The following is an 18,636-nucleotide window of genomic DNA, read 5'->3' on the forward strand; positions in this document are numbered from 1 at the left end:
AATCTCATGTGATCACTTACGTCTTTCTACCTTATCATCTTGCTTTCTCCAGAACTAGGTAAATACCAACTGTGTTCATGTAACATACTGACGTATACATTGGCCAATCTAAATCCAGCTACATTAAAAGTATTAATTTGCTTTTTAGTCACGTTAACGTATCCTGCAAAGTTAGAAATGTGGTTTAATTAACCAAAACAATGTGTATTATAAAAGAGGGAATGAAACAAAAAGGTCAGATTTCCCTAATTTGGCCATCTCCAGATGTGCTAGACTGCAACTCCCACCATCTCTACTCAGTGTACGCTGTCTGGGGATGATGTGAATCGTAGTCCAATCTGGAGACATCAGATCAGAAAAGGCACTGATGAAATGGACAAGCTTTCATGCATTGGCTGCCTTTGGAAGGGACTCTGTTGACTTTTTCATAATTTACAGGTCAGAGTCAACAAAATTATCTCTGCCATGTAATTAACCCCCATTGAACTCCACCAGGTCACTGGAGCTATTTTTTCTCTTTCTTTTTAACTATCCTTCTGGAATAAGTAAAATCTTTATCTTTCCACATGCATTTAGGTTCTTTCTCTTCACCTCCACCTTGGCCTCTATAATTACCCAAATGAGAATATATATTATATGCAGGGATTTAAAGCTGGCTAGAAAGAAGAGAGAAACTTATTTTAATTTGGCTTTTTATTTCATATGAGCTCTTTCCTTCTCTTTCTTTGATAGTTCAACATTGAAAAGTTAATTACTTCAAGACTGGAGTTGAAAGCAAGCAGACATTCAGACCAAAATAATAACAATAATAATTGAGGGCCAGAGAAAGATTCAACCTATGCCCTCCTTTCTCCCCAATTCAACTTCAAAGTTATATAAAAATATCTTCAGCTTTAAAGCAACCATTGTAATTCAAACATTATGGAAAATGGTGAATTGTTAAGTTAGGATTTGGGTAAGAAGGGATGGATCTCTATCTTTAAAATCAGTGTCATAGAGTACCATGGCCTTTCCCCACATAGATTTAACTCTTAATGTATTTCATATGAATTATGTCCTTCAGGTATTCAGTAAGTTTTTTAGGCCTTCATTCAGGAAAAAGTCTACAAAGTTTAAAGATATTCATTTAAATTCCCTCCTGACAGTGATAATTTAAGGTAGATTGGATAAAAAGTAAATTTATAATTTACAATTATAATTACTTTTTCCCTGTAATTGTGAGTTAACCTATATACTGGGTTTTTACAATTCCCTGAACCATAGATCAGTCAACTGGTTTTTTTATACATTATGCTAAGCCACAAGCAAACTAAGGTTGAAACTTAGGGAAGGAAGCACTTACATTTTTTTCCTGATTTGCTCAAATGTTTTTTGTGAGCTCAGACTTTGGGGCTCTAATTTGGGAAATTATGCCATGAGTGAAGATAGCCCAGAATTTGGATCGTTCCCAGTGCTAACCCAAGTCTTAATTACTTTATAAAATAAATTTCAGAAGAAAATACAGAATCATTGAAATTATTTATGAACAACTGGGACCTGAACAACAGCCTTGTGAACATTCCTTTCACTATAGTGATATGTCTTACACTTGTATTTGTAATTTCTAATTATTCTATGCATATAAATTGGCATCTCTAAGTCTTTCAGGCAATCCTGTTGAATTTCAATGCACCTCTCAAACCATCTTTTGTAGTTTGCAAGGAAAGAGACTATGTTTACTATGTGGCTGCACTAGGAGGACAGGGCCCCTATTTTTCAAAGCCTATTTACTTGCTTTAAGCCAAATACACAAAAAAGATACATGTACTCATTTAAAAAGTATATATTATGGCATTTAATAGGTTATTTAAGAACATAACAGTTGTTTTCACAGACTTAAACTTGATTTCTCTTAATTTTGCTTAGTTTCTTGTATCTTAGTATGTTGCATGAATCCACTTTAGTTAGAAAGTGGTTCACTGTATTGTGCGGTTCCAGAAAATGGGATATAGTAATTCAGAAACAAGGGTTAGCATATTTTGTGAATTCAACTAGAATGTGCAAGATCTTACAAAGAAAAATGGCCAAAAAGAAAATAATACCTTTATAGGTATCCAGGCAAGTTATTAATTATATTATACCTGTATGTTTTTTTTCAACATTAAGAGAGAATAGAATTGTCTCACCAAATATGATTTATTCTTATCAGTTATTAAAAAACAAGAAAGGATTAATTAGATTAATTAGATCTGGATTAATTAGAGGAATTATGGATTAAAAAATAACTCACTATTGTAAAAAGTAACTATCGATTGCTGCAATTATTGTCCACTCAAATTTTGGATGCCACATTGCTTTACAGAAGCATGTATTTATGTAATTTAGTAGGCTATTCTATTCCAAAAGATTTGTTCTCCTAATTTATTTCACTCCAGGAAATTATGCAAAACATTCTTCAGACTCTTCTATAATTTACAGGTAGACTCAGTATTCTGAAGATTATAAATATTGAGTGTAAGGAATTATTTCCTTTTATAAGGAAATTTTGACTTCATTTCCACTGAAGTCAGTGGATCTAGAGCAGTGGTGCCATCCATTATTCCAATCTCTTCTTGGTTCACTGAGAAAAAAAAACTGAGAAAAAAATTAAGCCTCATTGTTTGACTAAAACGTTCAAACCATTTCTGCAGCATTCACAAAGCTCAAAGTAACAAAGTTACAATGAGATGGAAAGTTGGATAGAAAACACTAAGTGAAAGAGAGTCAGATCATAAGAATGAAAACAATGACAGTTGGCTTGGTTGCAACTGATATTTGTCCAACCTCACCCCCCACCCAAAAAATCACTCCTAGAACTACCTAAAAAGAGAATATGGGCAACACTGAGCAAGACAATAGTTTGAAATAAATATTCATCTCTCCCACTTAACTTTTCACAATTCTCTCTTAACCATCCATGAAACCAATGATAGACTCACTTAAAGATCTAGTTTAATTTAAAGACAGACCCAAGAATTACCAAATCAACAGTCCCACTCCCTCCCTTCCCTACCATTGACTTATAAGTGAGTTCTACTTATTTCCTTCCTCCAGCCCTTAGGCTGTGATGACACCCTGCCCTTTACCCACAGTAGAATGTCAAAACTACCACCCAGAGGTTGAGCTTTGCAGGGGCTTCAGAATTGGTGATAAATCAGGTTAAGAAACATCTGAATGAAGAATGAATGAATGAATTTTTTATTGGCCAAGTGTGATTAGACACAAAAGGAATTTGTCTTGGTGCATATGCTCTCAGTGTACATAAAAAGAAAAGTTACATTCATCAAGAATTATAAGGTAGAACACTTAATAATAGTGATAGGGTACAAATAAGCAATCAAATCATAGTAGGAAACAGCCAATATAAATCGTAAGGATACAAGCAAAAAACTTACAGTCATACAGTCACAAATGGGAGGAGATGGGTGATAGGAACGCTGAGAAGATGAATAGTAATAGCAATGCAGACTTAATAAATAGTTGGACAGTGTTGAGGGAATTATTTGTGTAGCAGATTGATGGTGTTCAGGAAAAAACTGTTCTTGTGTCTAGTTGTTCTGGTATGCAGTGCTCTATAGTGTCGTTTGAGGGAAGGAGTTGAAACAGTTTATGTCCTGGATATGAGGGGTCTGTAAATATTTTCACAGCCCTCTTTTTGACTCATGCAGTATACAGGTCCTCAATGGAAGGCAGGTGGGTAGTAATTGTTTTTTCTGCAGTCCTAATTATCCTCTGAAGTCTGTGTCTGTCCTGTTGGGTTGCAGAACCAAACCAGATAGTTATAGAGGTGCAGATGACAGACTCAATAATTCCTCTGTAGAACTGTATCAGCAGCTCCTTGGGCAGTTTGAGCTTTCTGAGTTGATGCAGAAAGAACATTCTTTGTTGTGTTTTTTTGATGACCTTTTTGTGTTAGATGTCCATTTTAGGTCATGTGATATAGTAGAACCCAGAAATTTGAAGGTCTCTACTGTTGATACTGTGTTGTCTAGTATTGTAAGAGGTGGTAGTATGGGAGGGTTTCTTCTAAAGTCTGCCACCATTTCTGCGGTTTTGAGCGTGTTCAATTCCAGATTGTTCCACTCGCATCACGAAGCAAGTTGTTCAACCAATCTGTCCTGCCTCAAAAGAGTTATAATGATTCCAAATTGCCCTACTGCAGCCAGAAATAAATATGTGTCTTGAAATGGAACATTAGCCTAATACATGTGGTCCTTCCCATATATTAGTGTTAGGAAGCTGGGAGGAAGTTTTCCCTCTCTGAAAGATACCACTTTTTAAAAAATGCTGTTAACCAGCAAGAAACACTCCTGCATATCTTGATAACTACATTGCATATGAAATCTTTGTCAATTTTCTTGCTGTTAATTAATTTCTTCCACATTTTTAATGATTTCTAATGGTGAACTCTTCAGCTTCTTCCCTCTCTTAAAGACAATTCACAGTTATAGGGGGATCAGCTTATTTCTGGTACTGTGCTTTCAAAGTTCAGAAGAACATCTAACTCTGATTGTGAATTTCTGAAAGTTGCCTAGTAAGAAGAAGCACATTCTAGTAAATGTGGCTTTTGCTGCCATTAATACATATTTCTTCACTCATTTTATTTTCATTTTGTATGTTAATTGGTCAGTTTTGCTCAAACCATAGAGAACTTTGTTTACAGGATTCTAAGAACTGGTTCTCATGAAACATGGTTTCATTAATCAGTTTCAAATTAGCACAACATGGTTTGTAAAACATCATTTCTGGTTTGAATTGTGGTAGAAATGCCTGGAAACACATTAATGCTCCTGAGCATCATAGGAAGGAACTCAATCATCGGTGTTTTTTGTATGCCTTTGTTGAAATCACATGAGGATAACCAAAACAGAGACATGCCCTCCCTCTATGTTAAACACTGCATGTCTCAGCATTCCTTCTGTGAGATTAAAGGAATGGCCTTTTGTTTCCTTTGTATGACAAGCTATCAAAATATACTTGCAACATTAAAAAAAAAAAAAAAACCAGCCGTCAGTAGTTTATTGTAATATCAATTTGTCTTTTTGTTGGAGGGAATATTACCTGAGATAGCGATCAGGATTTAACTGTATGCTCTGATGTATCCTATCTCTGACTGGATTATTTAAAAAAGAAAATTATCCGATTGAGTAATTGAATATAGAACTGAATGCAAATTATAATAATTATATCAGGTAGTGAACTTGAAGATAATTAGCCAGCAGCTGTAGATGTTAAACAGTTATGTCTCTGCCACAGAAATTAATATAGACCTGTTCCTGCAAAGGAAGAGCAAAGCAATTGAAAACATCTGATTCCTTTTGGTTTGGCTATTGTATTATTCAAGATTGAGGTGATGTATTATTATTATTGTTGTTGTTGTTTGTTGTTGTGATGATGATGATGATGATGATGATGATGATGATGATGATGATGATGGCTTGTCACACAGTGAGATGTCTAGACTGGATCTGACAACTTTATCAACCTATTGAATCCTTCCCAAGGAGCTGGGATAGGCAGATATTGTTGTTTGATGTGATGTATTATTATTGTTCGGCTGGGCAGGGTGTACAGTTGTAACCTGTCAATATCCAGACACTGATATAAGAGCATTAACAATAAGCAATGGTTTTCTGGTTTCATTTCTTCCCACTTTGACTGCTCTCTTCTTAGAATTTCTAGAAGGTATGGTCACAAAGTCAGGATGGCAGCTGCAGTGATGCCATTGAGTTGGAAATAAAAATGGATAGACCTTCAGCATGTCATGGGGTCTGTCATCTTGAATGTTTTGACATACTCTGCAGACACCCCTGCTCTGTTCCTTGCTCTCTCTCCTCTCTCCAACTAGAGCAGGGCTGCGAAGGCGGAAAAAGTCCCATTACGTGACGCCACCATGATGACATGAGTTTGACACCCCTGAACTAGAGGATTATTCTTCCAGAAATGAAGTAATTGCATTTAAAGGGCTTTTGAAATTACAATGAAGGTTGCGTGCTATTTGCAAATCTGTGATCTTTACAAATGATCTTTGGGTGGATGGGAGGAAATAATGTAATAAAAGAATCCTAATTGCATCTTAAGTATCATATGTGATATGCACAATATTACATGCTATATAAACATTTTTGGGTAAATAGAACATTTTCTGAATTAAGCATCAATATTCTTGCAAGACATCAATGTAATGTGATATCGCATGCTCCTGATGAGGTGGCGGATGGTCTCCTGAGGGATCTCCTTCCACACCTGGACTAAAGCATCCCCCAACTCCTGGACAGTCTGTGGTGCAATGTGGCATTGATGGATGGAGTGAGACATGATGTCCCAGATGTGCTCAATTGGATTCAGGTCTGGGGAACGGGCGGGCCAGTCCATAGCATCAATGCCTTCATCTTGCAGGAACTGCTGACACATTCCAGCCACATGAGGTCTAGCATTGTCATGCATTAAGAGGAATCCAGGCCCAACCGCACCAGCATATGGTCTCACAAGGGGTCTGAGGATCTCATCTCGGTACCTAATGGCAGTCAGGCTACCTCTGACGAGCACATGGAGGGCTGTGCGGCCCCCTAAAGAAATGCCACCCCACATCATTACTGACCCACTGCCAAACCGGTCATGCTGGAGGATGTTGCAGGCAGCAGAACATTCTCCACGGCATCTCCAGACCCTGTCACATCTGTCACATGTGCTCAGTGTGAACCTGCTTTCATCTGTGAAGAGCACAGGGCGCCAGTGGCGAATTTGCCAATCTTGGTGTTCTCTGGCAAATGCCAAATGTCCTGCACAGTGTTGGGCTGTAAGCACAACCCCCACCTGTGGACGTCGGGCCCTCATACCACCCTCATGGAGTCTCTTTCTGACCGTTTGAGCAGCCACATGCACATTTGTGGCCCGCTGGAGGTCATTTTGCAGGGCTCTGGCAGTGCTCCTCCTGTCCCTCCTTGCACAAAGGTGGAGGTAGTGATCCTGATGCTGGGTTGTTGCCCTCCTACGGCCTCCTCCACATCTCCTCATGTACTGGCCTGTCTTCTGGTAGCACCTCCATGCTCTGGACACTACGCTGACAGACACAGCAAACCTTCTTGCCACAACTCGCATTGATGTGCCATCCTGGATGAGCTGCACTACCTGAGCCACTTGTGTGGGTTGTAGACTCCGTCTCATGCTACCACTAGAGCGAAAGCACCACCAGCATTCAAAAGTGACCAAACCATCATCCAGAAAGCATAGGAAGGAGAAGTGGTCTGTGGTCACCACCTGCAGAACCACTCCATTATTGGGGATGTCTTTCTAACTGCCTATGCTTTCCACCTGTTGTCTATTCCATTTGCACAACAGCATGTGAAATTGATTGTCAATCAGTGTTGCTACCTAAGTGGACAGTTTGATTTCACAGAAGTGTGATTGACTTGGAGTTACATTGTGTTGTTTAAGTGTTTCCGTTATTTTTTTGAGCAGTGTATATGAGGTTTAGGTTATAGTTGTGTGTGTGTGTGTGTATGGATAGATAGATAGAGACAGATAGATAGATGTATAGATATTCTTGGAAATCAGCTTTTGCTTGGTAGATTTGATTTCTACTTCCACAATGATTCAGAAAAAAATCAACACTTTCTACATATGCACAGAAGTCATTCAGAATATTAAAATCAATTCAGAAGCATCCAATTCAATTTAACTTTTTGAATTGTCCTGTAAGCAGGACCCTAGTTTGTTACAGGTCAAATCTCTGAATTGAATATTCACATACTTCATGCACAAGGCTGAAGTCGTGGTTTCTCCTTGTCCAGTTCATAATGGACACTTTTGAGTTCTGCCCAGAATATGGGCAAGATTTTAGAAAAGTCTGTATTTGATTGTTGTTCTTGCTAAACATAGGCGCATGGGTGGGATGGGGGGAATGTTAAGAACAGTGTTTGCTTTTTTTTTAATAACAGCAATTATATGGACCATTAGTCAACAGTTAAAAGAAATGTGGTATCCCTATTGGCATCCTGTAAACGTTGATCCACATTTTATTTGGGATGGAATATAAACATTGTAAAATAAATAATCTCCACTTCTTCTCTGGGAATATTTGTTACTTTAGAACAGCAGTTGTCAATCGATGGTCCGCGACCCATTGGTGGGCCGAGAGAAAATTTTGGTGGGCTGCAGAGAAATATCAACCCCAGAGAACCCCCCAAAGCAATTAATCCAGGCTGCATAGAAACACAAGGCTGCACCGCCCACATGGCCTGTGGGAACCCTCCCTGCCCACTGACTCCTTACCTGGAAAACTTGCCTGCTAAATTGCTATTTTTCCTTTTTCCAACCATCAGCTGTTTGCTGTGCCAGGAGATTTAGATTAGCTAGAAAGCAGGAAATGGTTGGATTTATTGCTTTCTATCTAGTCTTTAGATCTTCGGTTCTGCTTTTAAGCACAGCTGAACCTCCCTTAGGACTGAAGCTTCTATTATTCAGTGCAGACTCACGGCAAGCAAATTTTATGTGATAGACTTAGGTAGCCGATGGCAGATAGATAGATCACTGAATGCTTATGTGCGCAACTCAATTTGCCTGCCTGCTTTGCCTGATTTTGGGTAAAAGTTGCTCTTTTTTTTAATAAAAAGTTCAATATTTACATACATGGTGTGTTGTGAGTTAATTTTGTGAGTTTGCTTGCAAGCAAATTTTATGTGACAGACTGAGCTAGCCTATGGCAGATAGATCGATCTCTGAATGAATATATGATTCTGTGAGCAACTCAATCTGCCTGCCTGCTTTGCCTGATTTTGGGTAAAAGTTGCTCTTTTTTATATGAAAAATTCAATATTTGTATAAATATTTATAATATTTACATACAAGCCATGCCCAGCCAGTCACATGACCACCAAAAGCCACACCCACAAATTAGGCCATGCGCACAGAACAGGTTAGTAGTCCCTGGGATTTAAAATTATGAGTTTGGTGGTCCCTGAGATCCAAAAGGTTGGCGACCCCTGTTTTAGAATAACTAACATCTGCCATACAGACATCAGTGCTTATCACTATTGATAACTAATTTATTTGAAAGATGTAGTTTAGGGGTGTCAAACTCTATTTCATTAAGGGCTGCATCAGGGTTGTATTTGACCTCAGAGGGCTGGGGTAGGTGGGCGTGGCCATGGTGGGCTTGGCCATGGTGGGTGTGACACAGGATCATGTTAGGGGCACCTGTGGTGGCCAAGTGCTAAGGGAGGACTTCCCTGAGACCCTCCCTTATAATCTTCCTTCCTTTCTTCCTTCCTTCCTTCCTTCCTTCCTTCCTTCCTTCCTTCCTTCCTTCCTTCCTTCCTTCCTTCCTTCCTTCCTTCTTTTTCCATCCCTCTTCATTCCCCTTTCTCCTTCCTTCTCCTCTTTCCTTATTTTTTCTTCCTTGCTCTCTTCCCATCTTTCCTTCTTTTTGTCTTTCCTTTCCCTTTGTTCTATCACCAGTAAAGAGACTCGCAGACCGGAGTTGAATTCAGCTTTTTAATAATAACAGTAACTTCAACTGCAGTCGAACCGCAGCAGCCCTTTTTATAGCGGCTGCTCCATGGCTCGCAACCAATGACATTTAGTTAAACTTCCCGCCGCTATTGGCGGCCAATCAGGTACTAACATTACTAACCAATCGTATCGTTGCTTCTGTTAACCAATAGGAACATCGCCCTAGAAGTCTCTATTTAAATACACTACACCCCTCCCCTCTTGGTTCGTTCCAATGTAACGTGGTTGCGCAGGTAGGCGGGGCTCTTGTGAGTCCTTGTTGACCTGCGCAGTTCAGTCCCTGTGTTGGTCTCTGCCGGTTCGGACAGGCCAGCTGTCCGTTCCTCTCTTCCCTCTGGAATCTCCTGAAAGGGTGCTTCGACCATGCCGCTTCGGTCGTGTCTTGGGTTTGTTGGTCTTACTCTGCGGTCTGGGCTTGCTGGAGGGGCAGCGTGGTCTCCTCGCTGTGTGTGTGGGCAGGTCAAGTCGGCCTGGCTGCTTCTCCCCTGAGGCTCCTTCAACTCCTCTTGTTTCTCGAAGTCTTCTAAGGGTAAGTGATTTTTATTTTTTTATTAATTTGTCCCCCCCCCTCTGGATGTTTTATTATTGTCTGGGGGTGTTTGGAAAAATGTTTGTTCTGTGTTTCTGGGAACGTCGGTGTCTCGTTCGATGTGTCGGGATCGTAGCTGGTCGATGTGTCGTTTCCATGATCTGCCATCGGTGGTTTCTAAACGGTAGGAACGAGGGCCAGTGATTTGAGTAATCATTGCCGGTAACCACAATGGTTCTCCGGTAAGATTTTTTGCGTAGACTAAATCGCCTGGTAAGAAGGAGCGGTACTTACTGGACGAGTCTGGTGGCTTTTCTGGGTTGTAGGTAGGGCGCAGTCTATCCAAGTAAGATCGCAATTTTCTTCCCATCAAAAGTTCAGCTGGGCTCTTGTTCGTAGTTGTGCATGGTGTTATATGTTGGATGGTGAGCATGGTGTTGAGTTTTTCTTGCATATCACTTCCGCCAAGCCTTTCCAGTGCTTCTTTCGTAAAACGAACCATGCGTTCCGCTCTACCGTTTGCCGCCAGATGCACTGGCGCTGTCAAGGCATGTCGTATTCCATGTTCCGCAAGAAACTGTTCGAAAGCCAAAGCTGTAAACTGTGGCCCATTGTCCGATACTACTACATCTGGTAGACCGTGGGTGGCGAAAAGTTTTTTTAGTTGTTTGGTGACGGCTTCTGTGGTTGTTGAACTCATGATGATGACTTCCAACCAGTTTGAATAGGCATCCACGATGATTAGGTAAGTATAACCTTTTGTGGGGCTGGTGAAATCCATATGGATTCTTGACCAGGAGCCTCAGGGTTTCTCCAATTCGAGGACTGGTGCTGAGGGGTGGGTGGGCCTGGAAGATTGGCATTTTTTACATGTTTTAACCCAAGCTTCAATGTCTTTATCTATTCCTGGCCACCAAATGTAGCTTCTGGCCAGGGACTTCATTTTTACTAGGCCGGGGTGTCCTTCGTGTAGCATGGTTAGCACGTTTTCTTGTAACTTTTTGGGAACCACCACCCTGTCTCCCCACAAAATGCACCCTTTTTCTAGCGATAATTCGGTTTGCCGATTTTTAAATGGTTTAAAGGTCTTGGTTTTCATGTTTTCCGGCCAACCCCGTCCCACCCAGTTCAATATCCGGCTCATCAGTGCATCTTTAGCCATTTCCCTGGCGATGTCTGATGCGGTAATTGGCCAATTTGGCATCGTTTCAATTTGTAGTGTCTGTGTGGTGGGAGCTGGATCGTCGTCGTGCCCTGGTAGTGGTGTGCGGCTTAAGGCATCTGCGTGGGGTATGGCTTTTCCCGGGCGATAAATGAGTTTGTAACTGTAAGCCCTGTCTCTGGCTAGGATTCCCAATAATGGTTTGTGGTCGGTAATCAAAGAAAATGTCCTACCGTATAAGTATTCGTGGAAACGTTTCACTCCCGAGATAGCTGCCAAAGCTTCCCTGTCTAGTTGGCTGTAGTTTCTTTCGGTTTTGGATAATGTTGTGAATCAATAAAAGTGAATAACCCAAATGCAAATTAGGGGTTGAAAACCTGCACACTTGATTGGTCCTTATACAACAACTTGGGATTGGGCCAGAACTAGTCCCTGATTGGCCACTTTTGGGACTTTTATTATTGGTTAGTAGTTTGAACTTGTTGCACATTTTCATTGGTTAATAAGGCAGCAGCTAACCCTATAAAAGGGTTACTGCTGCCCATAGCGTTGCTCTGTTATGTTCTATTACTTTATTAAAGAGTTGAAGTCACTGGTCAGATGTCTGGTCTCCGTTATTCTCCATACTTAACACTGGCGACGAGGGTGGGATCCGGAGACCGAAGAGCTGACTAACCTACAGAGCAACTAACAGAGCACGTGGTCGAACACATACCATCAACGGCAACATGGCCAGCGGTGCCGTACCACCCGCTCCATTCAACCCAGAAACCGAAGACTGGGAGGCCTACATGGATCGGTTCCAGATGTTTCTGGAGACCAACAATTTGAAAGATGCGACAACCGGCAAAAAAAGAGCTATCTTTCTAACTCATTGTGGGCCAACCGTGTTTAAAATGGCAAAGTCGCTTGCCAAGCCAGCAGAGGTAAAAGAAATGGACTGGGACGTCCTCGAGCTGTTACTACGGGCTCACTACGCGCCCACCATGCCAACCTTAGTAAGAAGACATGAATATTACCAGAGGGACCAACGGAAGGGCGAAAGCCTTGCCAATTACATCGCGGACCTCCGGAACCTAGGAGGCCTCTGCGGGTTCGCAGACTTAGAAGAAGCCCTCCGGGACCGCCTGGTTCTGGGCCTAGAAGACGGCACGATCCGGAGCAAAATTATGGCTAAGGGGGACATCAGCCTCACCGATGCCCTTAAAGAAGCCTCGGCAGCGGAGGCGACCAAGAAGTCGGCAGCCCAAATGCGCCGCACCAACGCACCGCTACGTAAACTCGCCACTGATACCTTGCCTCGCTCGGAGAGACACCTGGTATCAACTCACCACGAAGACCTAGAGTCCCCGTCCGACAGCGATGAGGAAGAGGTCAACCGACTTCGAACGGAGAGAGACCAGTCCACACAACACTCTTTGCGACCGTGTGCCGGCTGTGGAGCCAATCACCCATGATCCGGCTGCAAATTCCTCGATGCACTCTGCCGCCATTGCGGGAGACGAGGTCACATCGCAAAGGTTTGCAGAAGCAAACAGAACTCCAAACCCCGACAGGCCGAATGCCAGTCTTCCGGATTCTTCGGCACACACCGAGAAAAATTAAACCACTCCTACAGAAACAAACCGTCCACCACTTCCACCAGGCGTGAAGAAACCCCGCGGGAAGAGACCCACCAAACAATCACCATAGGCCACGCTACATCCCTTGATGCCGGGAAAATCCGAGTAAAGGTCGCCATTGAAAACAAACCTTGCGTGATGGAGGTAGACTCGGGATCTTCCCTCTCGGTGGTATCGTGGAAAATGCTCCAACAGCTCATTCCCACGATCCACCGCCAAGACCTTAACCCTCAAAGGGTTATACTCAAAGACTATCAGGGTAACAGAATTCCCGTTGTCGGGTCCCGCAAATTCCAGGTCTCATTCAAAGACCGCACTGTCGCACTACCACTAACGGTTGTGGATCGAGACAGGCCTAGTCTTCTAGGCCTTCAATGGTTCAGGCCGCTCGGGATCACTGTAGCCGGAGTCCACAAGGCCGAGAGCGTCGATTGGGAGGAAGCACTCGTGCAAGAATTCCAAGACGTTTTCGCGAACGGACTAGGCAAGTATAAGGGGACCCCAATCTCATTTAACTTGAACCCTGAGATAGCACCCATCCGCCTTAAGCCGCGTCGGGTGCCGTTCGTTTTGAAGCCTAAAATCGACGAACAACTCGATAAACTAATAGCGCAGGGCGTACTGGAACCCACCGACCACGCCTGTTGGGAAACCCCGATAGTGACGCCTATCAAGCCTGATGGGTCCCTAAGAATTTGCGGAGACTACCGGGCCACATTAAACCACGCACTGCAGCAAAGTGCTTATCCAGTACCGGTAGTGCAACATTTACTCCATTCCCTGGGCGGCAGGAAAGTTTTCGCCAAACTAGATCTAGCCCAGGCGTATCAACAATTGCCTGTAGACCCAACCACAGCCGAGGCGCAACGATCGTAACACATAGGGGCGCATTTAAATGCAACCGGCTCCAATTCGGGTAAGCGTCGCCCTGGAATCTTCCAGAGTCTAATGGAAAGGTTGTTACAAGGGATAAAAGGCGTTGTCCCATATTTCGACGATGTACTCATCGCCGCACCTAACAAAGACATCCTAGAAAAATGACTCAGAGAGGTTTTACGAAGATTCCAAAACGCAGGCCTCAGAGTAAAAAAAGATAAATGCCAGTTATGTACCGAAAAAGTAGAATTTTTGGGATATCTCCTGGACAGCCAAGGAATTCATCCCACTGAAGACAAATTACGAGCAATTAAAAGGCACCCACTCCAAGGAACAAGGCAGACCTACAGGCGTTCCTTGGACTTATCAATTTCTATAATGTGTTTTTACCCCACAAAGCAACAGTAGCTGAACCATTGCATAGACTATTAGACAAAAAAGCAACGTGGGTTTGGGGGCAACGGGAACAACATGCTTTCCAACAAGTAAAGAAATTGCTAACTTCTGATTCAGTACTTATGCAGTACAACGAGACTCTGCCGCTCACTATCACATGTGATGCATCACCTTTTGGGGTTGGGGCAATTCTGGCCCACGTGTTACCAAACGGAGCGGAAGCCCCCATCGCGTTTTTTTCGCTAAAGCTGAACGAAATTATAGTCAGCTGGACAAAGAAGCTTTAGCTATTGTTGCTGCAGTTAAAATATTTCACGAATATGTTTATGGCCGTATGCGTTTACAATAATCACTGATCATAAACCGCTACTGGGGATCATTTGGGTAATAAACCAACCCCGTATATATTGTCCCCCAGAATGACCCATTGGTCTGAATTCCTGGTGCCTACAACTACACCTTGCAGCACCGCCGGGAAATCGATTCTCCACGCCGATGCATTGAGCAGAACACCGCTCCCAGACGCTGTTGTGGATCCAGCCCCAACCCTCTCAACACTACAGATCGAAGCTCTACATGCACCACCCTTGACGGCTAGAGACATTGCTTTTGAAACGAAACGTGACCCAGTTCTGCAACACATACTACGCTGGGTTGAACGGGGGTGGCCAATGGACCAAATAGCACCTGAATGGGCGCCTTCAAAGCCCGCCAAACCGAGCTGTTTTCCCAAAAAGGCTGTATCTTGTGGGGCGATCGAGTCGTAATCCCTGGCAAATTGCAACAGACTGTTTTGGCGGTATTGCATGAGGGACATCCGGTATTGTGCAGATGAAATCACTCGCACGCAGCTATGCTTGGTGGCGGGAATCAACAAAAGAATCGAGGCCTGGGTCGCTACGTGCCAACGTTGCCAGGACGTCAGCAACGCCCACCTAAAGCAAGCCCAACCGAATGGGAACGCCGAGGGACCGTGGTCCCGTATTCATATTGACTTTGCGGGGCCTACCAAAGGTCACACTTTCCTGATTACTGTCGACGCCTATTCTAACTGGCTCGAGATTCATCGAATGCACACAACTACAACAGCTCAGTTATTAATAAATTAAACAGACTATTTGCCCACACGGGTTTCCGGACGTGTTGGTCTCGGACAACGGCCCACAGTTCACTGCATTGCCCTTTGAACAATATCTTGCTGATCGGGGCATCCGCCATGCGCTAACCTCGCCCGCGCACCCTGCAGCGAATGGACGTGCAGAACGCATGGTACAATTTGTAAAAAAGACCCTTCACAAAATGGAATTTGGCAACATCGACGAGAAAATCAATCGAATTCTCTTGTTGCAGCACATCACGCCCACAGCGTGACCAACAAAACACCCACTGAACTTCTTATGGGGCGGAAAATACGATCGCACCTGACCGGCTCCACCCCGCTTTGCACCGGAAAAACCTTTCGGCTCCAGCAGCAAATGCCGGGAATTTAAGGTAGGCGATTTAATCTTTGCCAAAAACTTTGCCGGCAACCCGTTATGGATACCCGCAACCGTTACCCACCTCACCGGGCCTAGATCTTACCGCCTGCTAACAGACGATGGGAGGGTGTGGAAACGCCACATAGACCAGCTCCGATCGAGATTACCAACCAGCGGCCATGACTCCCGGGTTCACCAACTCAAGGGGAGGAAGTATCGAGGGAATTGACTTTGATACAACTAATAGCAGGTCAACGAGAACCCTACAGCCCAGCGAAGCACCGGGCGTGAAGCGGGGAGGAGTTGACGTTTTCAGGGAACTTTAATACGGGGAAAACGAACTGCAGAACCCGAAGAAACACGGAGTAGCAGAGACAATCACAGTGAATGCAGCACGGAATCGCCGTGCAGCGAAATAGAATTTAACAAAGGTCATCCAAACGCTCCACCGGAACCGGACATTAGACAAAACCCGGTGGAGCCTCGAATCATCCAGGCAGACCAAACGGCCTGCCTATCTTGAGGATTTTATTACAGCTCCCTCAAACGGAACCCAAGGGGAGGGGTGTTGTGAATCAATAAAAGTGAATAACCCAAATGCAAATTAGGGGTTGAAAACCTGCACACTTGATTGGTCCTTATACAACAACTTGGGATTGGGCCAGAACTAGTCCCTGATTGGCCACTTTTGGGACTTTTATTATTGGTTAGTAGTTTGAACTTGTTGCACATTTTCATTGGTTAATAAGGCAGCAGCTAACCCTATAAAAGGGTTACTGCTGCCCATAGCGTTGCTCTGTTATGTTCTATTACTTTATTAAAGAGTTGAAGTCACTGGTCAGATGTCTGGTCTCCGTTATTCTCCATACTTAACAGATAATGTCTTGGAATAAAAGGCAATTGGTGCTTCCCTGCCATCTGATAGTGTGTGGCTGAGTATTGCGCCTATTCCGAAGGGCGAAGCGTCGCAGGTGACAGTTAGAGGTAGCGTGTTGCTGTATTGAATCAATACTGATTTCGATGTGATTAGATCCTTAATTTTCTTGAATGCTGTTTCTTCTTGGTGGCCCCATTTCCAGTTGGCTTTTTTATCGAGGAGTCTATGCAGTGGTTCTGCTACTGTTGCCTTCTGTGGCAGAAAGACATGATAAAAATTAATGAGACCCAAAAAAGCCTGTAAATCCGTTTTGGTTTTGGGCCTGGGGGCTTCCTTAATCGCTCGTATTTTTTTGTGTGTGGGGTGGATTCCTGCTTCATCAATAAGGTATCCCAGGAACTCAACCTGGTTTGTGGCAAGTTAGCATTTTTCTTTTTTGACCTTGAGTCCTGCTTCTCTAAATTTTGTCAGAACTGCCCTTAAACGGTGTTTAAGTTGTTTTTTTGTTTTCAGCAGATATTAATACGTCATCGAAATAGGACACCACCCCTTTTAGACCTTGTAGAAGGCGTTCCATTAGACTCTGGAAAACACCAGGGGCCACGCTTACACCGAATTGTAATCTATTGCATTTAAATGCTCCTCTGTGCGTTACGATGATTTGTGCCTCGGCTGTTTCAGGATCAACGGGTAATTGTTGATATGCCTGTGTGAGGTCGAGTTTTGCAAAAATTCTGCCTCTTCCCAATGAATGCAACAGGTGTTGGACTACTGGAACGGGGTATGCGGTCTGTTGCAATGCGTGGTTCAGGGTGGCCTTATAGTCACCACAGATGTGCACGGACCCATCAGGTTTTATAGGGGTCACAATTGGGGTCTCCCATCTGGTGTGGTCAGTTGGCTCTAGAACCCCCTGAGCGATTAGTTTGTTTAGTTGTTTGTCAATTTTGGGTCTTAGTGCAAATGGTACCTGTCTGGCTTTGAGCCTAACTGGAGCTACATTCAGGTTTAAGTTAAACGATATAGGGGTCCCACGGTACTTGCCTAAGGTCCCGTCAAACACGTCATGGAATTCTTCCATCAGGTCTTTTTCCCAGTCAGTCATGGTGTTGTTGTTTATTCCTGTCACCTCGATCCCGAGCGGTTCGAACCATTCTAAACCGAGCAGGCTGGGCCGATCTCTGTCAACTATGGTTAATGGCAGGATCTTGGTGTGCCTTTTAAAACTTACTTTGAATTGTCCTAGCCCTACTACCGGTATTTTGTTACCCTGGTAATTCCTTGATGAGTAAGCTTTGCTTCTCAAGTTCTCTGCGTTGTATATCGGGAATTAATCTTTTTATTGTGTTCCATGACACCATTGATAAATACGAACCGGAGTCTACTTCCATCTCGCATGGCTCACCTTCAATCAGGACGTTGATTCTAACCTTCTTAGTGTTTGTTGTTCTGGCCATCCCAATTGTGATAGTTTGGTGCGTTTCTTCCTTTTCATCTTTCCGTTGACCTTTTCCGTCACGGTTCCAACGGCTTCCGGTTGTCCTTTCTTTGTTTTGGGGGGTACTGCCCTGTCCCCTTGAATTATAGCTCTTTTTGTTTTGGCATACCCTTGCGATGTGTCCCTGTTTCTCACAATGCTGGCAGGTGGCATCCAGGAATCGACACTCAGATCTCGGGTGGTTTCCGCTGCAACCCGCACACTGGAATTCGGATCTTCTGCTTCGTCTCTCTCTCTGGTTCCTTTCTGAGTAGAGTCTGTTCACTTCCTCGTCTTCGTCATCTGAATCGGTTGATGATTCGATGTCCTCATGGTGAGAGGACGTGGCAGCGTGCTTTTGGGTTCCTTCTGTCTTCTTCTCTTTGTTCATGCTCGGGCTGCCCGCCATATTCATCTGCTTCATTTTTGCTGCAGATTTCTTTGCGGCTTCAGCGGCAGTTGCTTCAGCAATGGCTTCGTTGACGGTGATGTTTGGTCGGTTTAGTAGTTTGCTCTGTAAAGTTGCGTCTCTTAGTCCAAGGACTATGCGATCCCTCATGGCTTCGTCCATGTTGAGGAATTTGCATGCCCCCCCAATGTCTCTTAATGCTGCTACGAAGTCTCCAATGCTCTCGCCTTCTAGTTGGTCGCGCTTGTAAAACTCGTGTCTTCTAATTAGGTTGGATAC

The 18,636-nt window shown here is 43.5% G+C and overlaps 1 protein-coding gene across 2 annotated transcripts in view; it reads left to right on the forward strand.

Annotated features, from left to right (window-relative positions):
- The window catches only part of DLX4 (distal-less homeobox 4), a 51,947-nt gene that overhangs the window by 30,172 nt on the left and 3,139 nt on the right, over positions 1–18,636 (forward strand). The window contains exon 3 of one of the 2 annotated variants that reach the window (XR_015745866.1): positions 5,211–5,368. The exons of the other annotated variant lie outside the window; for it this stretch is intronic. The gene's annotated coding sequence lies outside the window, so the exon portion shown is untranslated. The remainder of the gene's footprint in view (positions 1–5,210; positions 5,369–18,636) is intronic. 2 annotated transcript variants of the gene reach the window in all.

The sequence above is a fragment of the Notechis scutatus genome, chromosome Z (assembly GCF_049901735.1).
Source record: "Notechis scutatus isolate UNSWTSFEM ecotype Mainland chromosome Z, rNotScu1.2, whole genome shotgun sequence".
NCBI classification, from domain to species: Eukaryota; Metazoa; Chordata; class Lepidosauria; order Squamata; family Elapidae; genus Notechis; species Notechis scutatus.